This window comes from Vespa velutina, chromosome 18 (genome assembly GCF_912470025.1).
Source record: "Vespa velutina chromosome 18, iVesVel2.1, whole genome shotgun sequence".
NCBI lineage: Eukaryota > Metazoa > Arthropoda > Insecta > Hymenoptera > Vespidae > Vespa > Vespa velutina.
Window position 1 is genome coordinate 3,468,450 of NC_062205.1, and position 25,134 is coordinate 3,493,583.

General features: G+C 36.4%; 2 protein-coding genes across 7 annotated transcripts in view; one reads left to right on the forward strand and one right to left on the reverse strand.

Annotated features, from left to right (window-relative positions):
* Positions 1-25,134, reverse strand: part of LOC124955424 (lachesin-like) — a 135,781-nt gene that overhangs the window by 92,122 nt on the left and 18,525 nt on the right. For 2 of the 5 annotated variants that reach the window (XM_047509852.1, XM_047509854.1), the window contains exon 1: positions 12,014-12,602. The exons of the other annotated variants lie outside the window; for them this stretch is intronic. The gene's annotated coding sequence lies outside the window, so the exon portion shown is untranslated. Of the gene's footprint in view, positions 1-12,013; positions 12,603-25,134 lie in introns of those variants that run through there. 5 annotated transcript variants of the gene reach the window in all.
* Positions 1-25,134, forward strand: part of LOC124955422 (4-coumarate--CoA ligase 1-like) — a 136,907-nt gene that overhangs the window by 81,704 nt on the left and 30,069 nt on the right. The gene's annotated exons all lie outside the window — the stretch shown is intronic.

A 25,134-nucleotide genomic window follows, 5' to 3' on the forward strand; every position in this document is an offset into this window, starting at 1 on the left:
TTCGATTTGATTGTGGTGGAGTAGTGTCCGAGAGGTATAAAGGGGATTGGTAAAAGCGAAGGGATTGTCGGAAGGGAGGGTCGGAGAGGCTGGCAAAGGGCCCGTGCGAGGGTTTCGATTGGCGGCTTTCGAATCTTAATAAATTATCGGCCGGCTTCGAACTCGATCTCGCGCGCCTATCGGCACGCTCATTAATCACTCGATATATACAACGGCCGCCGCCAACATCGTCGTAACCGATAATCGGTTCGGGCTACCACCGAACGGAGAATTCGAATTTCGGACGGCGAGGCTGGAAATCCTCTATACGTTCAACTCGTTCGACTCTCTCTCTCTCTCTCTCTTTCTCTTTAAATTTCTATCTCCGTTTCTCTTTCTCTCTTTCCCCCCACCTCCCCAACCCTTCTCCTCTCTCTCTCTCTCTCTCTCTTTCTCTCGTTTGTCAGTCGGGAAATTTAGAAAAAATGTGGCGAAGCCAAGTAGAATGACATTTATTTAAAGTAAAGTTATTAAAGGGATGATGACAATTAAAGACATCATTTTATATGATAAATGCATAAGTTAAATGATTATTATGAAAATATAAGAGAAAAAGAGAGAGAGAGAGAGAGAGAGAGAGAGAGAGAGAAAGTGATCGTATTATTTGACGTTTATCTTTTTCGTCAAAGTCAAAAAAAAAAAAAAAGAAAAGAAAAGAATGGGAAGCATAATAGTCGACAGTAAATCAATCTTTATGAACTTTCTGAAAGCTATTCTTTTCATTGCGATTATCGCTATTGGGCTGACTCCAATGCTAGTAAAATAAAATGATAGAAAATCGTGAGGAGATTCTTACTCGCATTTTCGATCTCTCCTCCCGTTGGTATCCAAGATAGGAGCTACTAATACCAAAGTCGAAGAAGGCTTCTAACGTAGCCTAAAGGCAACCTCGTGCCCAGTGAACTCCGCGGAAACTTCAGTTTCGAAGAGTCGATTGCTTTCCTTGCTTCGAGGCAACACGACGCAATAAAGCATTAAGACGTCCACTACTCTTACCCCTAGCCAACTTTATAGCCGTTCGCAAGCTCGCTTTATCCGAATGCCCGACGACTCCATTGTTCAAATGCTTCCCGTCGAATAGCTTATTTATGAAAAGGGAAAGGAAATATTCGACGAAGACGTTGAAAGCATTCGCACTATTGTTATTCGATTCTTCTTCTTCTTTCTAGATTATTTGACAATAACGATCATTTCATTTTCCTCGATACAAATTATTACTATTGTCGTCTCATCACATTTTTTATTCTCATCATAAATAACTATATATACATATATATTAATTATTAACGATTAATAAGCTCATAAATTTATCATTACTACGATAAACCAATTAGCACGTTTCACGATAGTTATTGATAGTTTCAAGTTCATACTAGACATTTCATTCCGAGTAAATCATATTTTAATATATAACAAAAGAAACAAGAATAACAAAAAAAAACTGGCAACGTATGAACGTAAATAAAACAGAGAGATAGAAAGAGAGAGAGAGAGAGAGAGAGAGAGAGAGAGACATGGTAGAGACTAAAAAAAAGTCGACGCATCGGCTGTGAAAACAAAACGGTAGGAAGGGTGTTGAAAAATTAGCCATTGAATTTTAGCGAGAAATTCGCTCGCATATTTGCCGTTCTAAAGGGAAACCGAGACGGGACGACTACAACGACAACGACAACAATCATAACAAGGGATGAAAATATCTCTGTGTGTCTTCATATGTGCGAGTGTATTTGTGTGTGTGTGTGTATGTGTGTACGAGAAAGAGAAAGAGAGAGATCAAAATGAGAGAGAGAGAGAGAGAGAGAGAGAAGAGCATATCCGGGAAAGTGGTCTTTGTGCGCGAAACGATAAATTTGGCGGGTCGAGCGTTTTGCTCCCGAAAACCTATCGCAATAAATACGAGGGACGTCCGGTGCGCGGTTGAGCCGCCGCGTTATACTCTAATGCAGTGCATATGGAACAATTTATAACGCTTCAGTGTAGACCGAGCAACCCCTCTAACCCCACTCCTTTCAAACCCTACTATCGTCTCCACCCCGTTTCACTTCCAATGTTCATGGTGCGTCGTCCTTCGGCGCCTGATCATTTCATCTCTCTCTCTCTCTCTCTCTCTCTCTCTTTGTCTTTCTTTTTCGCTCGCTAATCCTATCTCTTTTGCTTCCTTCAACATCAGAAAAAGTCTGTTGTCTTTTACGAGAAATATTTTTCTATAAAGAAATTTTTGTTAATTTCATAGTTTATTATCTCAGCTTTGTCCATATGCATACACGTATACGGGTATATTCTGTATATACATATTAGAGTTATTTTTACTAATGTCAGAAAAAGGAAAAAAAAAAAAAAAAAAAAAAAAAAAAGAAAAAAGAAAAATAAAAAAAAAACCAAGGAAAAAAGATAAAAAGAAAGGAATAAAGAAGGAAATAATTCATTTTTAAGAAAATGACAAGAAAGTTCTTAGACGGGTTGTTATATTTCAAATAGTACACCTCATTGTAACTTTCCTAGGAATTACCATGCAGCTCGGGTGGATTCTCGCAATAAATAGGAGGTACGTCCAGTGCGTGCCAAGCTTACTCTAATGCACTGCATATGGAACAATTTATAACGCTTCAGCGTATGCCATCCCCTACGATCTCTCACATACACCCTATATTCCAATCCTCCTCTCCATTTTCTTCCTCGTCTCGACTCCTCTCTTCTGAGAACGTACTTCATTTTGTGACTGATGCGTCGCATTCCAAGTCTGCCTTGCGATAAGCCTCAGATAAATGTCATGATAACATTGAGATGAATTCAAAAGCAGCTTTATTTCCATCCTTCTTTCGATCCTACTTGTTCTTATCACTCTCTCTCTCTCTCTCCCTCTCTCTCTCTCTCTCTCTCTCTCTCTCTCTGTTTCTTTCTCTTCCTGTTTTAGTATAATAATTTGCCGATTATTTCGATAAAGTATCATGTTATGTGATTCGATGATACAATAATACGATCATTGATTGCATCGCTTCGATATTCCATGAAAGAAATTTCTCGATGAAAGGGAACATTGGCCGAAGCTATAAAGGGTGTCCTATTTCAATCAATTAATCCACGTGAATATCATCGATATTATCATGAATACTACTGAATAAATGATGATACTTGTACAGTTCAATCAAAATGCAATACTACGATATATATATATACCGCACTTCGACTTTTACGTTATAAATTTTCGGAAGAAGAAATATGATATATAGGAAATGTCGAAATGCTCCGATTTAAAAGCATTTCCCTTGTATGAAAGTACCGGAGAAGTGCGAAACCTTCTCCTTTATATTTTATTTTTCAAAAGAGAGCAAGAAAGATAGATAGATAAAGAGAGAGAGAGAGAGAGAGAGAGAGAGAGAGAGAGAAAGAGATCCTTCGCACGGACGATCTTTAACAGGATCACCGTTTCTCTGTTTAATGCGATCGTATTACAATGAAATTCCCCGAGAGTGCATTATATCTGCGAAGTAAATGCGTTCTCGCGATCCGCATTCGCCGATATGCCATTTCGACGGTGCTTTTAATGCATCGTCGATTGAGGCTGCCAGGAATATCCAAGCACTACAATCGCGGCTCTGGCAAATCTGGATGCTAGCAGTATTCTCTCTTTCTCTTCGTCTCCCCGTTCTTTTTCCTACTTTTCGTTCCATTGGGATCCACTGCGATATTCAACAAAAAAGAAAAAAAGTAAAAAAGGAAATAAAAGGAAGAAACCGAAAGATATCCCCTTAAGAACGTAATTTGGAAAGATGCGTTTTATCGAGATTGTTAATTGGCAGAAATCGTCAAATTTTTTTTCCTTCTCTCTTTCTAATTATCATTTTAATTCGAGTCACCGTCGTTCTACCAATTATTCGTTCGAAATTTCCATTCTCGTTAGCTTTATCCGTAACATTTTTTGTAATATTTGTATACGTCGTTTTTATACAATCAAATCGTTTTAACGAAGAGGAATCCATAGAATCTTCGGTTTTAACGAGACTTTGTCTTTATTGTTTTCCATTTCACCAAATGACGATGAATACTTGAAGGGTTAATATCATATCGTATACGTGTTATCTATCGTTGAAACTGGCAATCAATTTTTTGTTTATTCTCCGCTCTCTTCTTTTTTTCTTCTCTTTTATCCGATGATATATCTCGGCCGTTCTCGCTCGAATATCAGTTTCACGTTCGATGATCATGGCCGAATTATCTCGGTGATTGATAATTAATCAATTGACGAGATGACTTTAATATAAAACGTGGTTGAAATAGATTTAGAGATTAGAATAATGATCGGCCGACGTCCCAGTGTTATTTTATCATATCAAGTGTTTTCTCTCTTCGTTCGACGTTTAAATAAATGCAATTCTTCGAAACACGCAGGTGACAAAAAGAAATGAAAAAAGAAAAAAAAAAATATTACGATTTTGTTGTTACATTACATTGTTACGCTAGTAGAGTAAAAGTAAATAGAGTGAGCCAATGCGACAAATTTAAAAATTATTATTATACCAACGTCATCCTCCCTTGCGCTGTTTTTTACTTTTTCTATTCGGTATAAAGAGTGAATTGGTTGTGTAGCGTCAAAGCGAAAAAAAAAAAAATATGTACGTAAAACCGAAATATATTTACGGATGCAAATTTTATGGCTCAGCGTTGTTCTCTTAAAAACATATGCCGTCGTCGTGTAATTGTACTTTTAATGACAAAAATTTAATTACCGGATTTTTTCATATTTCCGTATTTATTAAAGCTTCGAAAGTCTTTCCTATAAAAATGGTAAACATTATAGTCATTCAATAATTCGTGCTGTCTCGATCGATAAAACATAATTATTAATTTCTACAATCATTCATTTTTCACGTAAACTTTTTCTCGTAATTTTTAAATTATTACAAAACTGTTGATCGTACGTATCGACGATAAAAATCTAAAATATTATATCAGTATATAATTATTCGTCATTATCATTTAAAGCATCGATATAATTTCATTCATCGATTTAAATATCCTACGTTACCAATAATATCATTCGTTCCAATAAAATCGAATTGACGATAACAAGATCAAAGATAATAACCAATTTCTCTAATCCGTTTTGAATTTTATGGATTCCTTTTCATTTTATTCTACGCACCACGAAAATAAACAGATAATAGATAAATAGATATATATATATATACATATATATATATATATATATATATATATATATATATATATATAGACACATGCACATAAGGTTTCAGAACGCGCAAACTCATTTTACAAAGGAAAGTTTGGCAGAACAAGCGTATCACAACGTTGTGAAGGAGAAAGGAAAAGGGCATTTCGACGTGAACGCTCTACTGTTGGATAGAAATGGAAAGGGGATTGCGTGGGATGGTGATAGGGATATAGAGGTGGGTCCTGCAATGAGGGAAGGAGGAGGAGATGGAGGGAGGGAGGGAGGGAGGGAGGCGTATCGACGGTCATACGTGGTAAAAAAAAAGCATACGTGACATCTGCCGTCCCCGTCGGCTAGGTCGAACCTTTTTTGTAATAAAGCTTCGAAATCCCAGAAAAAGCGTCATCGCGTATTAAGCGGTCGCCGGATATTAAAGCGCAATCTGAAATTTTGCGATCCCGGCAAAGGAGAGGGTAGATAAAAGGAAAAAAAAAGAGAGAGAAAAAAGAAAAAAGAAACAAATAAAAGAGGAATAACGAGCGCATGCATAGCCGGACGAAGAACGCGCGCCCTCCCTCATCGGCTATTATTTGCTAACGGAAAATGTCCGTTTAATGACCATGTCCTTGCCGTTTCGTAAAAGGACCACTCGTTCCTTTGAATTTTATTTATTTATAGCATTCATTCAAATGACAAGCGTTAACGCACAAATCGAGCTTAAATTAACGAAGAGAAAATATCTAACTCGGAAAAATTTGGATTTTAATGAAAATGTACGAGTATTTGTTCAGAGAATATTGACTTACAAAAGGAACGATAAAAAATATTTTTCACGTAAAAATTGCATCGCGTTTGAAAAGCTATAGGAGAATTATATATAGGCGGACCAGGAAAAGGAAATATTTAAAAGTATTTGCAATTGTAAATAACGTACATCTATACATCGATTTTTCCTCAAAAAGAGACTCGATAGAATTAGAACGATTAGAATGCAAATTGAGTAAATGCAACGATAACGATGCAAAAAGCACGTTTTTCGTTATTGACCAGCGTGAGGTTTCACTAGCCTGGTCCGTATCTACGTTATAACTCCATACGCTATCCGTACGTAGTTATTAACGCTTTTTAATATTTTTCACCGTAAATATAACTACTACAATGTTTATAGAAAAAAAAAAAAAAAAAAAAAAACATATCTTTCTATTCTCTAAGGACTCATTTCATTAATTAAATGAACAATAAATCAAATTATTTATATATCCGTTGAAAAGAAGCTCGAGAAAAAGAAAATGTATGTGATAGATCCTGCAAGATTTCATTAAAATCAAAATATCCCGAAGGGATATTTGGAAACCTTCCGTCGTAGAATAAATCGATTAGAACAGATCTATGCGTAGATGCGCGTGAGTAAAAAAAAAAAAAGAAGACACGTGTTGCGAGAGAGATTATCGAGTAATAAACGATCTTATAGAAGATCTATGAATAAACTATAGCTATAGTTCATAGAGTTTGAAGAAAGGAGAAAAAGGAAATGGAAAAGCAAGTTCGCGTACCACGCGGTCTTTCGATTCCTTCGGTCGAGAAGAGGGCCAGAATGCCACTTGGATGATTGCCAATGAATGCTTAAATGGAGAGGAGGACCTGTTGATAATCGCGCGATATAATGCCTCAGGACTTCTTACTCCGTTCTTGACTTCCTTTATCATCGCGCTCAAACCACCCCAAGTTTCACTCTTCACCCCTCACCCTATAAACCTCCCCACACCAGCGGACGTCGGCTTCGCGTTACTCGCGCTCTTCTTATTCCGCTCGATAACTGAGGATTATGTAAGCGTGTACATTGAAAGAAATTTACGAGCGATTTGTCGGGGCATTAGGCGAGAAGATAGGGAAGTAGAATTTTTATTAACTTTCTCTTTCTCCCTTTTCTTTCACTCTTATCCATCTCTTATATCACCCTAGGAGGGCATAAAAATTCGATGCAGTTCTTTTAAATAAGCCGATGTTTCTTCCATGACTTTTGATATTTCCTTTCTTTGATACCTCATTCTATACTATTATCATAGCTAATATCGTACTAATCACGAAAGGAAATAAATTATATTAAAAAAGTATGACGTTGTTTGTAACATTAGCGTTTCAAGAATTGAAAGGACGACATTGTTGCATACAAATGATACAATTTGCTAATTAATGTTCACTGTTCAAGAGTTTATAAAGCACGTTAACGCGATTAATGGAAATTATAATCATTTTTATAAATAAGATTGTCATTACGGATAAATGAAAATAAAATGAACAAATGAGAGCGAGAAAGAGAAAGAGAGAGAGAGAGAGAGAGAGAGAGAGAGATATGAACAAGTATATACCTAACTCTTTCAATTCTATTGTCGATCCACTTTCCAAGCCACCGGGCAATATTGAATAGAGCACAGTATATGTTATCCACGTGCTGGAAAAAGCAAAAAGAAAGTCGAATTCCATTCCACGTAATCCATTATAGCCACGCACGCCTCGGCGTGAGAATTCGATTAAGGAATATCTCCTCTTCTTAACAAAATCGAAAAGCGTGTCGGAACGACGTAGGAATGGGAGATTTAGCGAGGCTGGAGAATGATGAAGCCAGTGCACGTTAGAAAAAACATAAAGAGTGAGAGAGAGAGAGAGAGAGAGAAAGTGTAAGAAAGGAGAGGGAGAAGTTTGAAAATGAAGAGAGAGAGAGAGAGAAAAGAAAAAGTATGCACGATGAAAGGAGAAGAAAAGATGAAGGATGGCCAGACCGAAAGCGATCACCAGTTTCCGGCGCACGTCGATCGGATAATCGAAAAAGCCTTCATTGACCGCCGGAAGAAAGGTTAAATCTTGGCAATTATCGAGGTGGTGATGGAGGTTGGTTGAGAGAGGAAGAGAGTAGGACAAAGTCAACGATGAAAGTTTCATCAGGACGCGTCTATCAGAGTGTCCGTAGACCGTGGAAGATATGTGAGCGTTCAATGTTTAACTACGTGATACTCTCATCAGTCGAGTGGACCCTTAGGATCACTTCTATCTTCTCTCTCTCTCTCTCTCTCTCCCTCTTTCTCTCATACTCCTTTTCTCCCTCTCTATCTCTCTATCTTTTTCTTTGTCCTTAGGGAGATCTAAGATGCTCTCTTCCTTTCTCTCTCTCTCTCTCTCTCTCTCTCTCTCTCTCTCTCTCTCTCTCTCTCTCTCACTCTTGATGTTCACACGGAGACACCTCAGCGTAACACCACTTCGACGTTCGCCGTTTCAAGTGGAAAATCCGTAAAGTAAACGTCGAGTTATACGGCAAAGAGTTTGCTCGGGCCGATCCAATAGAACTTTACGATATGCCTGCCAAGGTTAGCGCTTTTTTTACGACGATTAATTTAACTCGGTAGGCGATAGAAACCCATCGAAGGAATGGATATTATCTTTCATAAAACGATCCATTTGCTATTAACTCTAATTTCGCGATAAATAAATTTTCGAATCGGTTAATTCATCCGACTCGCACGATAGATCTAATTCATAGAATGAGTATGGGTATATCGATGGATATAGCGCGGTATTTAAATGTATCTTTTCTCTTCTCGAACTTTCATAAGTGACACCATGAAAAGTTATCTAACCATTAAACGTTCATGTCACGCCTTCAAAATTGACGAGAATGTTTTCTTCATATGATTTTACTCTTCTTTCTGTTCTTTTTCTATTTTCTTTTTTTTTTGGATTTTTATTTTTTTCTTCATTTTTTTTTTTCCATGCATTCGCAAAAAGCTTTGATGCTGACAGAGGAAAATTCCAGGTGTACTACTATCTTTGAACTCCATGCAAAGAATGAAATGCAAGGCTATTGTCAAAGTTAGTGCCACGAAAGTTTTATCTAGGATACGAAATACCTGCTTTTTTCTCTTGAATCTTTCAGTAATCTTTTACCGGCAGAAAAATTGAATCTTTCAATCCTTAACGTTTAATCTTAAAGAATTTCGTCGATCGCCGCTTTTACACGTTCTTTGTGTTTTGCAAAACTAAAAGTAAGATACGTAAAGTAAGATATTTCATTCGATCTCACGATGAAAGTTCACAAACAAAGAAAATCATTTTAAATATATCTCTTTAGTATATACGGATAGTAACATTTGTACATAAAGTTAATACAAATTTAACGATCATTCCCTTTGAATAAATTATTATTTAAACGATTAAACAATTATTGAAGCTTTAAGATAAAATTGCGAAAAGAAATATCAAAGATAACGCGACGCAGGAACGTCCGATAATCCGAGAATTGATGAAACGCAATTTCCGACAATGACTCCTTCCAATTCTCTAATCATGTCGTCCGAAATTTGTCTCGCCTTGAAGATGCTGGGTCAACAACAGGTATCTGATACATCAGCACCATTCGCTATTGGCAAAATTCCAGGTTAAATAACGCTCTTGAGATAAAGCCCAATGGTTCCGCCTCGAACCTTGTAAAAAGGAAAAAAAAAAAAAAAAAGAGAAAGACCGCATGTAAACATAAGAGGTAAGGTGCTAAGGAAAAAAGATAAAAATGATCGTGTTCACGAAGATTAGCGCTTTGTGACGAAGAAAAGAGAGAACACGGGAGAAAGAGAAGGGGAGAAAAAAGGAAATGAAACGAAAACAAGCTGATAAGACAACTTCCCCAAACAAGCTCTCTTTCTCTCTCTCTCTCTCTCTCTCTCTATATATATATATATATATATATATATATATATCTTCGTCACTCCTATCTCTTTCTCTGAAGATTTTTATAACACGTTTTTTCACCTTTTAAAAAATACGACATCGATAGACTGTACGAAATGTTAGCATCAATGTCACGATATCGATGCCGTAGCAATTTTACCATCGAAAAATATAAAGGCCTTGAAGAAATTGTTTTGTTTCTTTTCTTTTTTCTACCTTGACTCAACCTTCCCTCTTTTTTCTTCACCATTCAACGAACGAAGAAATAAAAGATAGGACTTTTTCTTCATATTCTTTTTTTCTTCTGATAGATCATACAATTCTTTATTCTCCTTCCTTCTTGTCCTTGTTACGATATAGTTAAATCTTTTGTTTTTTTAGAACGTTTTCAAAGAATCTTCTTTTATTTATTAAACAAGAATGAATTAAAGAAAAAAGAGAGAGAAGGGGAGCGAGAGAAAGAGAGAGAGAGAGAGAGAGAGAGAGAGAGAGAGACAATTGAGTTCGTAGATTGATATTTCTGCTGTTCTAACAGAGAAACGAATCCTTCGTTACTGACGATTGTAACTAATTCTCCGTAGCAGCACGGTAAATCGAATAAATTTATCTAGAAACTCGAGGTAAGGTAAAGATGGCGAAGATACGAGATTAACGTTGCTACGAACATTTGTATACGTTTCTATTGGATTTTAGTAGATCTTCCAAGATTCAAAAATATATAGCGGATATACTATATAGTTAAAAAAATCGATCAATTAATTGCACACAGCATAAAATGATAATTGATGATACTATATATCTAATTATCGATAACGTATAATATTATTTTTTCTTTTCCTTGGATCACATAGAAAAAAAATTCCAATATTCTCTTATCGAGTACGTAATTCTTTTTTCTTCTTCTTTTTTTCTTCGATTCACGATACGATACAATACAATCTCTCGAACGTTTAATTCAGCTCATCAGGATCATCAACAGGTCTTCGAATCAGTAAGCAGTCATTGGCAGCATTCCAAAGAAGAGTTCGCGAACGACGACGCGTCAATTTCGACATCGGCCACAGGTGCACCAAACGAGCAAAACAAATACACAGGAAAATGCAAGAATGAGAATGTTGGTATGAGGGAACAATGGAGAAAAAGGAAACGATCGAGAGGACGAAACGTGGAGGTGGGAGATGGGAAGAAACAAGACATCGAATCGTAGCACGTTATACACCGTATAAGAGACTCTCGAGAATACGCTTTTCGCGTGTTTCACACATTGTCGAGGACGTTCTCTTTTTCTTTTCTTTTTTCTTCGGTGTACTCATTCGTACCAAAAATTTTTTTATCAAATACTTCTCTCTTCAATCACTCACACTTTTCACTCCTATCATTCGATCCTTTTTTCTTTTTTTTTTTTTTTTAATCGATTAACACGTTCGCAGGAAATATCTTCTTTCGCACCGATTCACTTGATCACTTAATATTTCCATAAAGATCGTGAATAATTAAGATGTGAAGATCTCTAAGGGTCTACTTGTCGCATTTAATGAGAATGATATGCATATCGCTTTCTCGTTCCAAGATAAATAGACCCTTTGAAAGTTTCCTCCTGATAGCAAATATTATATAACTCGAGTCGAGAAAATAAATATTATCTTCCATCCATTTAATATCTCAATTTGCCAACGACGATGCTCAACCGGAACGGTACTTGTCGTCGGCAAATTTTACCGGAGGTGAGAAAGAATCGTCATCAACAGGTTTCCGCCGTCCGATTCCATTTCGTTCGCGTCCAGTAAGAAAACGTCTTTAGAAGTGCCTCTCTTCTACCCACCCTTTTTCACCAATTCTAGAATCTAATCGAGATGTGACGTGAAAAATAAGAGGAGGCGAATAAGAGCAAGTAATTGTGAGGAGCGAGCGATGTAAGGGGAAGAATGAAAAAAAAAAAAAGAAGAAGAAAGAAAGAAAGAAAGAAAGAAAGAAAAGGAAGGAAGAAAATGAAAATGAAAAAGGAAAAGAAGAAAAGTCGAAAAGTGGAAAAAAGAAAAGAGAAAAAAAAGAGGATGAAAGAGACACAAGGACCACTTCACTTACCCGAATTAGAAAAACCTTGAGTGATCTTTCCTAGAGGGTCCGAGGATATCCTCCGTGTACAATGACCACTGATGAAAATCCTGTTGAAGAAAGTAGCAATGGTTGCGATGGTCAAGGAACAAGAGCAAGGACAAGGTCGGCGGCAGCGTGGCGGCCGAATTCGTTGACGTTGAAGAAACGGAAGACGAAGAAGAAGACGTAGAAGAAAAGATGAAGAATAAAGCTTTTGACGATGACGATGACAACGTTGGTGGCAGCGACGAGTGCCTCGATCGCAGCCTTAAAAGCATAGCACTGTTCGCGAAGCGGATCCTTCGTGTATACGTGGCCACCAGTAATATAACATAGAAAGTGAACGAGGTAGAGTGGTACAGAGTGAGTGAGTGAGTGAGTGAATAAGATAGATAGATAGACAGAGAGAGAGAGAGAGAGAGAGAGACAGAGAGACAGAGAGAGAGAGAGAGAGAGAGAGAGAGGGAGAGAGAGAGATAGAGAACGAGAGAGCTAGAGAGAGAAGAGTAGAGAAAGAGAGATCGCCGGGCGCGCGCGGTTTCACTCGTTGGGGGTGTCGCGGTGCGACTGTAGCACAATCGCAACCCTCTCACGCTCTCGCGGCTTCCATCCCACTACTCCTCTCACCCTCCCCTCTCGTCGCACGCGACTCTCCCCTCCAGTACTCCTACAACTCCCTCCTCTCGCCAACTTCGCTCTCTCGGTCGGTTTCTCTCTATCATCCCTTCTCTCTGTCTCTTTCTATTCGTGCTATTCGCTTCTCTTTCCATGACCTTCTCTAGACATATCTCTATCTCTCTCTCTCTCTCTCTCTCTCTCTCTATCTCTCTATCTATATATGTATATGTGTGTGTGTGTGTGTGTGTGTGTGTGTGTGTGTATATATATATATATATATATATATATATATATATATATATATATATATATTACAAACCCCACTCTAGTACATGTCTAGCCACTCCTACGGCAGCGACGTGCCTTTTCGAAAAGCCCTCTCGTGGCTCTACTCGTGATCACTGTGAGTGTGCCTGCTTCGTTGAGGTGGCCGACTGACTACCAAAGGGATGGATGGATAGATAGATAGATGGACAAACGGACGAATGGATGGATGGATGGATGGATGGATAGATGGATGGATGTATGGAGGGATGGATGGATGGATGGATAGATGGATGGATAGACTGACGGATGGAATCTCTTTCGAAGACCGCGCACCATCCTACGATCGGCCCGCGCACGCTCTCTCTCCTACCGCTGAGCTATCTTGATATGGAGAATAGTTCTTACAATTAGGCGAAGAAGGGCTGGGTGAGAGAATTTGTAATAAGGGGAAAGGGATCGAATGACGTTATAACGAAAGTATATCTGTGTTTTCATTGAATATGAAAATATGTTTTGTTCTCTATGTCGTTCCTTTTGGCGTTTAGTGATTATGGTGTTTTTCGAATTTAACTAAGAAAGTTATCGATTGTTGTTTCGAGTCGATATTACGAGTAGTGAAAAAATTGAGACAATCTTCTTTTTCTTTTTTATGTGAACTAGTGGTAACGTAAAGAAAAAATAAAGAAGAAAAAGATAAAAGAAGAGAAAGGATATTATTATTCGTAGTAAAATTTATAAGATTATGAATGAAATGTTTTTGTAATGACTTTCTTTTCTTTCGTTAAATGATGCGCTTCACAAAGATGCAACTTCCATTCTTCAATTTCACGAACACGAATGTTCGTCGAGTGCTTGGATTCCATTAATTTTACACGAAAATACCGAAAACATTTCGGGTGAACTCTCACGACGAAATAATTCCCAGCGATGCAATATTGTGACGGAATCTCGTCTACGCTTTTCCAAAAAACTCTAACATGCCATTCGCTTATAAACAGAAGACAAAGCGATGGATAGATAAATAAATAGAAAGAGAGATATTATATATAAAAATTTCCGATCATGGAATCGAGAAAAGATTCGTTTATTTTTTAATCTGCAGTTAATTTTTCTTTTTTTGCATTCGACAAAAAAAAACATATATCTCGAGTAATATTTGATCAAGATATGATAGGAATCATCGAGTGTTTACTTAACAAAAATATTTCAATTAATAGATATTAAAGAACAGTTCTCGCGCCAAAATCGAAATATATTGAAGAAATCAAACTATTTAAATTACTTTGAAAGTTTAGAAAAATAGATTATTTTTACATAAGATATTCATTTTCTCATTAACTTTGACGATGATGACGGACGTAAAAATATATAGAAATATTTTAGATACTTCGTTTCGCCATTTCGCGTTTTTAAATGCTTTCAGTATGAATTTATCCGTCCAAGAAAGATCCCTTGGATAGAAGTCTATTCGAAAAACAAAATCCCTGTAACGCGATGTTCTGAGAGCTCGAACAGTCATGCGTGCATCCGCAACCAAGCTTCGTTGGCCTCGTTTTGAGAAAAATCTCGGGCGCGAAAGCAAGAACGACGTAATTTTCGTCGTGCAACGCTGAATTTGACGAGAAATGGAGAATTTTTTTCTCGCTTTCTTTTGCATTCTACATGGATGTATATATATATATATACACACACACACACACACATATATTTATAATCTATATATACGCGAAGGTGTCGTTCTCAACGAGGATTGGATGTCCTTTGTTTTGGGGAGATTTCAGAAGAAAGAAAGAACTTCTCTCTCTCGCTGTCTTTTTTTGCGACGTCACCAAGACATTCTTTTTCGAGGGACGAAGGGGACGAAGAGAAGGATAGAGAATGGCGCGTTCGATATTAGGAAATACCTCCTGCCAATTCCGGATTATATAAGGTTAACGTGTTCTACAAAAACCTTAGGGTTCGCTCGGTCTCCTTCCCTTTCTTGAATCTATTTCGAAGTAAGAATTTTGATATGTTCGGGTAAATTTTTTTTTTTTTTTTTTTTTTTTTTTTTTTTTATATATATATATGTATATACATATATATGTTGACTGATATTACATACATATTACATTACGATTATCCCATTGGGATTTTTTTTTTAATCCTGTTTACATATTTTTATTTGTTTGTTAAAGTATAATAATAATAATAATAATAATAATAATAATAATAATAATAATAATAATAATGGTCAAGAAGAGACAAATGAAAGTGATAAAGGATAATCATAGTTATTCACCGATTGTTTTTTTCGGATTATTCGTATTCATATATTTATATCTAATATATCAAAATAGAACAATTTTGGTCTCATTCCGAAGACAATTTTTTAGTGGTCAAGAATCTTTGATGCGAGAAGAGAGAAGATCGATGTAAGAGAACGACGAGCGAACGTAGAAAAATGCAAGCACGGCTTAGAGGAGCATCCTAAAGGGTATAAGTAGAAGAGGATCGAGCGGTCTAAGGAAAAGGGAGAACGGAGGTAAGAAATGTTAGCTGGGTGTACGTCGGTTGGTATAAAATAAAGGATGGCCTGGTCGGCCTCAGGCGCAATATCAGCGAGAATTGAAATAGTCGTGATATTTCTTTGAGAGGTTAGACGAGCGAGAGAACGAAGAAGTTGGAAGGGGTTTAAGGAATAGTATAAGGCGAGAAAGGAATGAACGAAGAAAGAAAAGAAGATAGAAAGAGTGGGAGAGATAGAAAAAAGGGAAAGGGTACGAAGGAATGGAGAAATAATAAAAGAGAGAAATAGAATTTTGCGGGATTCGAACGATACTACAAGAGAAGAGAGAGAGAGAGAGGGAGAGAGAGAGGGAGAGAGAGAGAGGGGGAGAGAGAGGGAGAAAGAAAAAGGAAAATGGAAGCGTTGGATCGGCCGTCCTTTACAATCAGATTTCTTACCGGTGCGCTCCATCAGCACGAGCTGATACCCCGTCTCTTTGTCGACAAACGGGTAAAGAGGGAAGAACGACGCTGCTATTGGACCACAATGAAGATAGAAACAAAGGAAACGGCAACGACGATATCGCCGAAAGGGCTGACTCATGTCATTGACCGCATCTTCAAGAACGTGGAGCTTGCTCTTGTTACACGTTTTTCGGTGTCGATTCTATCTATTGCCAGAATGGCCATCGTAAAATTTTACAGTTTATATTCTATCGCAGGGTATATTCATTCTTCGTGAAAAAAAAAAAAGATTCCTTTGCACTGATCCAGTTTGAAAAATCATGAAAAATTAATAACTTTTAAGTTCTTAAGAATTTCTTTTTTTTTTCTTTTTTTTTTTTTTTTTTTTTTAAGATTAACAAAAAGCTATTGTTATATATAAAATTTCACCGATAAAACAAACTCATTAGCGTCGATGGTAATAGATCTTTAGTACTATATGCATTATGGTATATTATACTTGTCTCTTGTTAACTGAGAAGCTCAAGATAATATAACAGAAAGATGGCCGATGCGGCCAATTAACGTTTATTAGCTTCTTAAAAATCATTTGAAAATTCGAGAAAAAGTCTAATAAAATATCTCTTGTAATACCATTGAAATATTCTTTGATATATCAATTAATCGAAATTATATTATTGATTTGAAGATAATTCGTTATTTCAATATCAATCGATGAAATAATTTTATAGAGAAAAGCGAATCTTATTTTCTAAGTAAAACTAAACTTGGAAAACATGATTCTCAAGAGACATACCCAAGTAGATCACAGTGATCGAGATATTTTTCATCTTTGCAAATATAGATATTTACATTAGCGTAATTTGTTTTGGAAAAAAAGTAGAACGATTAAACTCTTTCATCGAGAGAAAAAATATTGCGTTTTTCAAACAACAGACAGTTAATGTGTAAAAATAAATGTTCAACGTTATACGCTAATACTTTTTATATCGCTAAAGCAGAGACTTTAATATCGTAAAATATGAATATATCTTCAGGTAATATTAATAAAAATTCTACAATTTTATATTATGTTTAATTTTAATATGAGGTATGATAGTATAATTTTCAGGGAAGAAAAAAAAGGAAAATAAATACGTATAATATATCTAGATACGATTACAAATTAAAATGATAAATTTTACTTTTATTTCTATTTTCATATAGATTATTTTATTTTCTTTTTCATCGATAACATTGTAAATTATTCATCTTTACTATCATTTCTCTTGTTAATCTCGAATTAGCGACAAGTCGTAATATTAGTGTAATATACGAGTATTATCGTCATGACAAAATATCGTCATCGTGAAAGCTCATCGGAACAACAGACAGAAATGAAAGGAGAGGGAAGAGAAGGAGAAACGAGAGAGGGGGTGTGTGTGAGAGAGAGAGAGAGAGAGAGAGAGCCTGAGGACATTGGTTTAGTTTAAGTTTCATATTACTATCACAGGTCGAGCACTTATGAACCTTCTGGAAGAAGTTGCGGAGTGATAGGCAACATAGAAACTGCGATTACAACTCTCGTTTCTCGTAGGGGAAGAAAGATGGAAAGAGAAGAAAAGAGGAAAAGGAAACGGATAGAAACAAACGATTAATGTGTTTTATTAGCGTTCCTAAAACACAGACAGATAAAAATTAAGATTAAATAAAACTGATATCCCTATTTTTTTCTTATTTTTTTGTTCTTTCTTTTTCTTTTTTTTTGGTTTTTTTTTTCGATAAAATTAAATTACAAAGAACGAGTCTCGAATTCGCGTAAAATAAAAAATGTATTATATGTATCTCTCATAGTTTTCAAATATTAAAACAGTACAATTGAAACGTCCATTTTCTGTCTGAACAAGAAACAATTTCCGTAACAAAGGAAAATAAATATATAAAGGACAAGGAGTAGGTATTGCGACACACTCTCGAAGACACATATAACCTTAATTAACAACGAACGAAAAGGACCAGGATAGTTCTCATTCCTGAGAGTAAAGCACGTTCGATAAAATAGCGAAAAGAGAACCGCAAAATTTGTTGGACTGGCTCGAGGCATTGGCCAAGTTTAATATTACTCGCTATCAGAATGCCGACTATATAAGCCTTCCGGCTAAAATTGTGGTTCAACAGTTACACTGACGTAGGAACTTCTGTCAGAGCGTTCTCTTTCTCTCTCTTTCTCTCTGCGTATCTGTCTGTCTCTCTCTCTCTCTCTCTCTCTCACTCCCTTTCTCGTCGTCCTTTCCCAAGAGAAGGATGCAGGAAACAAGATCAAGAAAGAAAAGGATAAGATAAAAAAAAAAAAATAAAAAAGAGAGAACGGAAGGTTATAAGGATGTCGTCTTCTACGAAGGAAGAATGAACGGAAAAGAGAAAAAGTAAGGAAAAGTGGAAAAAAAGGAGATATTCGAAATCGTACGAGTCGAGGTAACACGCTGAAGAATAGCCTTTTCTTTCACCACAAAAATCCTTTCCTATAGCGTCGTGACCTGTGTTTACATAGTTGCCTCAGTTTACACTTCTTACTATTACCCTTCTCGCTCCTCGAACACCTGCGTATCGTCCTTTGCCAAGATTACGTGTTGACGATAAGCAAGAGAACGGTGATAGGTGGTGGTATTCGTCGAAAGAAAAATCCTTCTTTTTCCTAAGGATTTCTTACGGCTAGGGCAATCGAACGATTTGTTTGTCGAATTCTTTCCTTTCTCACCTTCCTATTCTATGTTCCCCGATTTACTTTACTTTTGAAAAAGAAAAGGGAAAAGGGAAAAAGAAAGTGCAAAAAAAAAAAAGGAAAACAGAAAAAATCCTTTCTAAATTTAGAATTAGAAAATTAAAATTAGATTGAAATCGCGTTCGTGGCATTTCATTTAATTAATTCCCCAGTTAACCACACTCGATCGAATCGATAAAGTGTCCTTATCAAAAAGTATTCCAACTATTCGACTTAAGTACGCACAGTTATGAAGGAAACTACACAGATAGTAATGTGATTTCCAACCGAACGACTCGATAAGAAAGCGAGAATATAAATCCGGAAACGGGAAGGTACCAGGAGGAAGGAAAAACGTCGCGATTAAACCGTTAAACTCGATGGTTCTTCACGGTGTAGCGCCTTCGAAAGGTTTCCCAAACCATCCTTGTAGGATATTATCGCTCCTTGTCGAGTAGAAGATAGATACGGAAGCGAGAATTCTCTCGCTCTCTTACACCAACGTTCACTTATGTATATTTACCGCCGATTCGAACTTGAAATTCACGCGCGATATTTGCCGACGAGTTACGAAGCGAAGCTTGGACGGATAGACAGAATGAAGAGAAAGAAAGATAGCTGGATAGAAGAGAGATAAAGAGAAAGAGAGAGAAAAAGGGAGAGAGAGAGAGAGAGAGAGAGAGAGAGAGAGAGATAGTTGTTCTCTCAGACGGCACATAGCAAGTTGTATTTCTTCTCGTTGGGCCTCTGATATGGTACTACTCCTCCTTCACTTGACTGCATATTCGTTCAGCGTAGCGTAAACTTGTCGACGCATATGTATGTAACGATCCACGTTCGTACATATACTATACATATATACGTATGTACATACTTGTTTTTCACTCTTATTATTCCTCTTACTTTCTATCTCAATCGTTCTACTTTTCCAACGTACATGCATGTATACGTATATCTACATTCTTTTCTATCTCACCAATTTTTCTACACGCATCCGGCGCTATTTTATTAACAAAGCTTATATATGTATATATATAAGGGGTAGAGTACGATATATTCGTTAATTTAACGAACGAAATTATTAATAACGATATTAATTACGATATTTAATAAACACAATTAACAAGATTGGATGGATCATCGGTAAAAACTAATAAGTGTTAATAAATAAAAGTATGAAATATAATACAAATGGTGATCGATTCTAAAACGAGACTGGAGGAACATAATACTGTGAATTAAATACAAGAAAGAGAAATATATATTTGATATAGTTGTTTACACCCGTTAATGATGAGCTACCAAAGAGGAGGTAAATGAAACTCTCTCGAAAAAATAAGTACGGTACTCGGAATAAAAAAGAAAAGGTGAGATGCGAGAAAAGTGTGTAAAAGAGCGGAATTACATGGCACAAAAGGAATCCTGCTAGTTAGCGAATGAAATGTGAAAAAAAAAAATAACGAGACTGATAAAAAGAGAGATAGAAAGGAATAGAGAGAGGGAGGGAGGGAGGTAGGTGAGGGTGAAACGATGTTGACCGAAGAGAAAATGTAACGAATCCATCGAAGAGAATGCGCTTTGAAAGCATTTTTTCTGGAACATATCTCTCTCTCTCTCTCTCTCGATTTTTTTCCTTTTTTTACTATTAATCTCGAATTTCCGTAAGTAAGGGAAAAGTAGACGAAAGTTACTGCAGTTTTATGAAAGAAAGGTAAACTTGAAGGATGGAACTCTTCCGGTTGCTAACTCGCCGACAAGGAACTATCGTATTTTTTCTAAGCTTTTCGTTGGAATTTTCACGCTGTTTTTTTTTTTTTCTTTTTCTTTTTTACTCAAAATTTCATTCATGATATACGTCTACTTTTAATAAGCTTTATTGGTTCTTAATTATTTACGTAATTAATAAAACAACAATAACACGAGACAACTGTAATAGAGTCAATTTTTTCGAAGACTCTCCCTTTCATTATTTTTCTATTCTTTCCTTTCCTCAAGTTTCTCTTTCTATCTCTATTTCCTTTCTCCTTTTTTTCCATTCTCGAGAGTTAAAGAGCACAGTTACTAACATTACTTTTTGATGCTAGTTCGTCGAAACTATCCAACTAAATTCAAAACTAGGGTACGAAGTATATCGGGGCGAAATAGTAGAAAAGGTCAGAAAATTACTTGCTCTCTTTCTCTCTCTCTCTCTCTCTCTCTCTCTCTCTCTCTCTTTCTGACTCATCGGGAGAAAGGGAGGAAAACGCAAAAAAAAGAAAGGGAACGATAAAGAGAGAGAGAGAGAGAGAGAGAAAGCGGATAAGGGGTTAGCAGCAAGAACGGTTGGCCGTTAAAACTTCCAAGAAAGTGGTTAACTAAGTTCTCAGAAATGGACTTTGGATAGTTTTACGTCTACGTACTTGCCTACATCTGGCAGTAATAACGATTGCTCTTGGCCCTCTTTTCATGATCCTCCGGTTATGGGTCGAGTTACCTCTACTTTTAAGTGACGTTCTTTCGACGATTCGAAGGAACAAACATAATTAATATCTTACAAATATTATAATAGAAATGCATAGATAATTAATATCAATTAATTCAATGATATATATACATATATATATAATATTTATTCTTGTGATTTACGACGATGACTGATAGAACGTACAATATGAAAAGTGATACGTGAAATTTGTGAATAATTATAGCACAAATTTGAAAAAAAATTCTCCTTAATCGGAGTAATATAACTTTAAATGTACTCTATTCATTATGCAAAACGATTCATAAGTAGTAAAGGGATAAAACTCTCGGAGAAACGAATGAAACGTGAAAAAGAAAACGAAAAAGGTGGAATGGAGAAGGACGAAAATAGAAAGGGAGGGAGGAATTTTCAATAAGGTTTTCGGTAGGTCTCCGCGCAGCTCTTTCCCTCCGCGAAATGAGAAATACAGAAATTTCCCTGGAGGTGTCTCTTTCTCTTACTTTCTCTCTCTCTCTCTCTCTCTCTCTCTCTCTCTCTCTCTCCCTCTCTCTCTCTTTTTCTCTTTTTCTTCTTTTATGGATGGCGAGTTCACACGAGTGTAGGACTTCCCTTTTCTTTTTCTTTTTTTCCTTTCTCACTTTTCTCTAGTCTTCCCTGACAGTTTTCAAGGCAAATTCTATTCTTCCAATCGATTCCATGTATAGGAATTTGCGAGTACTGTGAACTGTTCGTCGACGAAAAAAAAGTTAAAAAAGTTAAGGAAGAAAAAAACGAGGAATAAAAGAAGGCAAATAGAGAGAGGGAGGGAGGGGGAGAGAGAGAGAGAGAGAAAATAACTCCTCTTTTATTGTTTTAAAAAGAAGAAAATAAGGTTCATCTTTGAAAAATAAATTCCGTATCGTTCGTAAAAGTTCTTCGTCTTCATTTCTTTTTTCTCCTTTCCGAATCGCGGTATATAAAGCTGAACAAATGCTTCTAATTCTTTGAGATCTCAATCTTGACCTTCTTTCCCGTCACGGAATCCGACTTCCGGTAACCTCAGATTTCCTATTCCCCTGTGACCCCCGGAAGCGATTCCGTTCTTCGATCCGTCCACAAACGAAACATCGAATACATCGTACAATGACCGGACCGGTCTCTACGTGCTGTAACCTTACCGCCAATTTCCTGCTCGACTTAGACTGCGAAACCAATTTCAGATACGCTATTTTCAGAAAAGGACAGACAGAAAGAGAGAGAGAGAGAGAGAGAGAAAGAGAGACAGGGTAAAAAAGAGAGAAAGAGAAAGAGATGGAGAGCTCGCGCACATCCATGAGAGGAGCTTTCACCAATCGACTTTTCGAAATTACCTATCCGAATTTATAGCAGAATTTTTGATCGAAATGAATATATCGAACTTCTTCAACTTCGTTATTGCTTTTCTTTAATGAAATGAATCTTTTTAAAACGAATTTAATCCTCTTATCTTATTTCTTCCCCTCTCTCTCTCTCTCTCTTTTATTTATTTTTTTATTTCGATTATCAATACTATTCATTATACTATTTAAATGAACATTAATCTGGCAATTAATTAATAACTATCGAACGTGACAAAAATTATATGTGGTTAATTAGATCGACGATGCGTTCTCTACTTGATACATGTTACATTGCAACTACCATAGATTATTGCCTTTGATTTCCCTCGAGAAGAATTTTTTACCAACGAGTAAGAAAACGTGACGAAATAGCATGAGTTACTATGCAAATTCCTTATTTCTATATCTTAGATTCAAATATAACGTTTCTTATTTATTGTCTGTCTAGATTATGCGTGCAACGAAATAATTGATTAAAATCTGAAGCAATCAATAAAATCAAGTATCTTCGTTGGGGTATCTTTAATGCTTTCTTTTTTTTCCTTTTTCTTTTTCTTCCTCTTTTTTCATCTTCTTGAATATTATTTACAAAATCGAAACTTTCTCGATTTTGTTTCACGAAACTAAAAATCTTCCGTCTAGCGCCGTTCTTCGCTTTCTAATAAACTTTTGTACTATTAACCGCTTGAAAGAAAGCAAACAACTACCTTAAAAGTTAATTCTCTCATAATCCCAGTCTTAACGGCTTCTACGGTTATATCGATCAGAGAAAGAAGGAAGAGGAGATGGCGGAAGGTTCGCTAAAAAACCAAAAAAAAAAAGTAGAAGAACGAGAGAGAGAGAGAGAGAGAGAGAGACTGAAGAAGGAATTTCTCAACGACAACATCGTCAAGAATTACAAAAGATGCGATCGAGGTTATCGAATTTTATTTCAGGAGCTATACGTACGAACTATGCAGGTTAAAAAGGAAGGATTCGATGGTTCCTAATAATTCCTTAGCGATTACTTTGAAAATGAAAGTGAGGGAGTAAGGATAAAAGGAAAGAAAAAGATGAAAACGCAACAAAACAGAAAGAAATAAAAGAGAGAGAGAGAGAGAGAAAGAGAGAGAGGGTAAAAAGAATCGTAGAATCCTTATCTAAGCGTACTCAGGAAATTAAAAAGGACCAACGGTATCACAGTAATCCTGATTCTGTTGAAGAAGGAATACGAAGGATCTCGAACGACGGTGAAAGAAGACGGAGAATAAGGACACGTTGATTGTAGTGAGAGAGTAGAAACTGATTGTTAGGAGAAGACGTGGTACGAAGTATGAGGAGGGTTAAGGACGAAAGGGCAAAGAGGATATATATATATATATATGTATATATATACATAGAGATATACATATATACACATATATTCTATGTGATCCCAAGGTATAGTATAGGCATGGCCGTTTGTACTCAGCGTTGTCAAAGGACGAAACGCGGGACGTAGCTTTGGAAAGCGTTTGCACAAACAGCTGTGAGCTAGCTGCTTATATTGGCCCCATTCTATGTCTCTGTCTCTATCTCTGCGTCACTTCCTCTTCTCTTTCCGTCCTTTGTGCTCGTCTTCTCTCTATCGCGACCTTTGCTACTCCAACATTTCTCTATTTCTCTCCCCCTCTCTCTCTCTCTCTCTCTCTCTCTTTCTCTTCATGTCCTTTCTATGTCTATCATTGCTTCGGTACGCAACTACGCGACTCGCTAATCCCTGAGATTTCTACATACAATTTAAGCTAGTCTCGAAAATATTTTCATTCTCAATGCTTACGTTTTCTTAAGACCGTCTTATTATAAAATTTTCATACAGATATATATATATATATATTTTCTTTTTTTATATATAACTTTACATATTCGCAAAGATATATTGAATCTAACAATTAATGGTTAATTAACATTAAGCCAGACAACTTTTTATATTTATTCAAACTTTCTTTTCCGATAAAGAAGATAGTTAATTAATTTTTATAGGATAATTAAGAAAAGTATAAAGAATCAACAGCAAGAATAACATGAACTTACATTTTCGATATGGAAACGAGCTTACCGGAAGAAAATACGAAGAAGAATATAGTAGAATAGTTCCGGTATTTTCCTATTGGCGAGCACAAGCGCGAATTGCATTTTCCAGGATGCATCGTCGCCCTCGTCATGAACTCATCCCCATCCTCACCAATTCTCTCTCTCTCTCTCTCTCTCTCTCTCTTTCTCACCCACACACACGTACGCGCACATATAGGCATACCGACAACCTCTTTCTCTTCTCGGATAGGAAGTAACGTTCTTCCTCTCACGTCCCGCATCCGGATATAGGTTTACGATTTTCTCAAGTTTATACCGCCGCCTCAAGCTAGCTCGAGCAAGTTCCCTTTCTAAGTGACTTTGTACCTTCTCCTCCGAAAAGCGACACAATCCTGAATCCATGCACTGTATCACCTGCGACCGAAAATCTACGATCTGCTGAAAACTGAGTGTCTCCGCGTAGATTGTCAAATAGAAAGAAATTTTCTTACCGGTTTAGGTTCGCTCATTTTTATTACATTTTATCTTATCCATCGTGATATAAATCGAACGAAAATTTAACTAAGAATTAAACGAACATCGTATCCCTTTTTAAAGATATAAATTACTTTATCTGAGTAAAAGATTAAAAAAAAAAAAAAGAAAAAAAAGAAAGAAA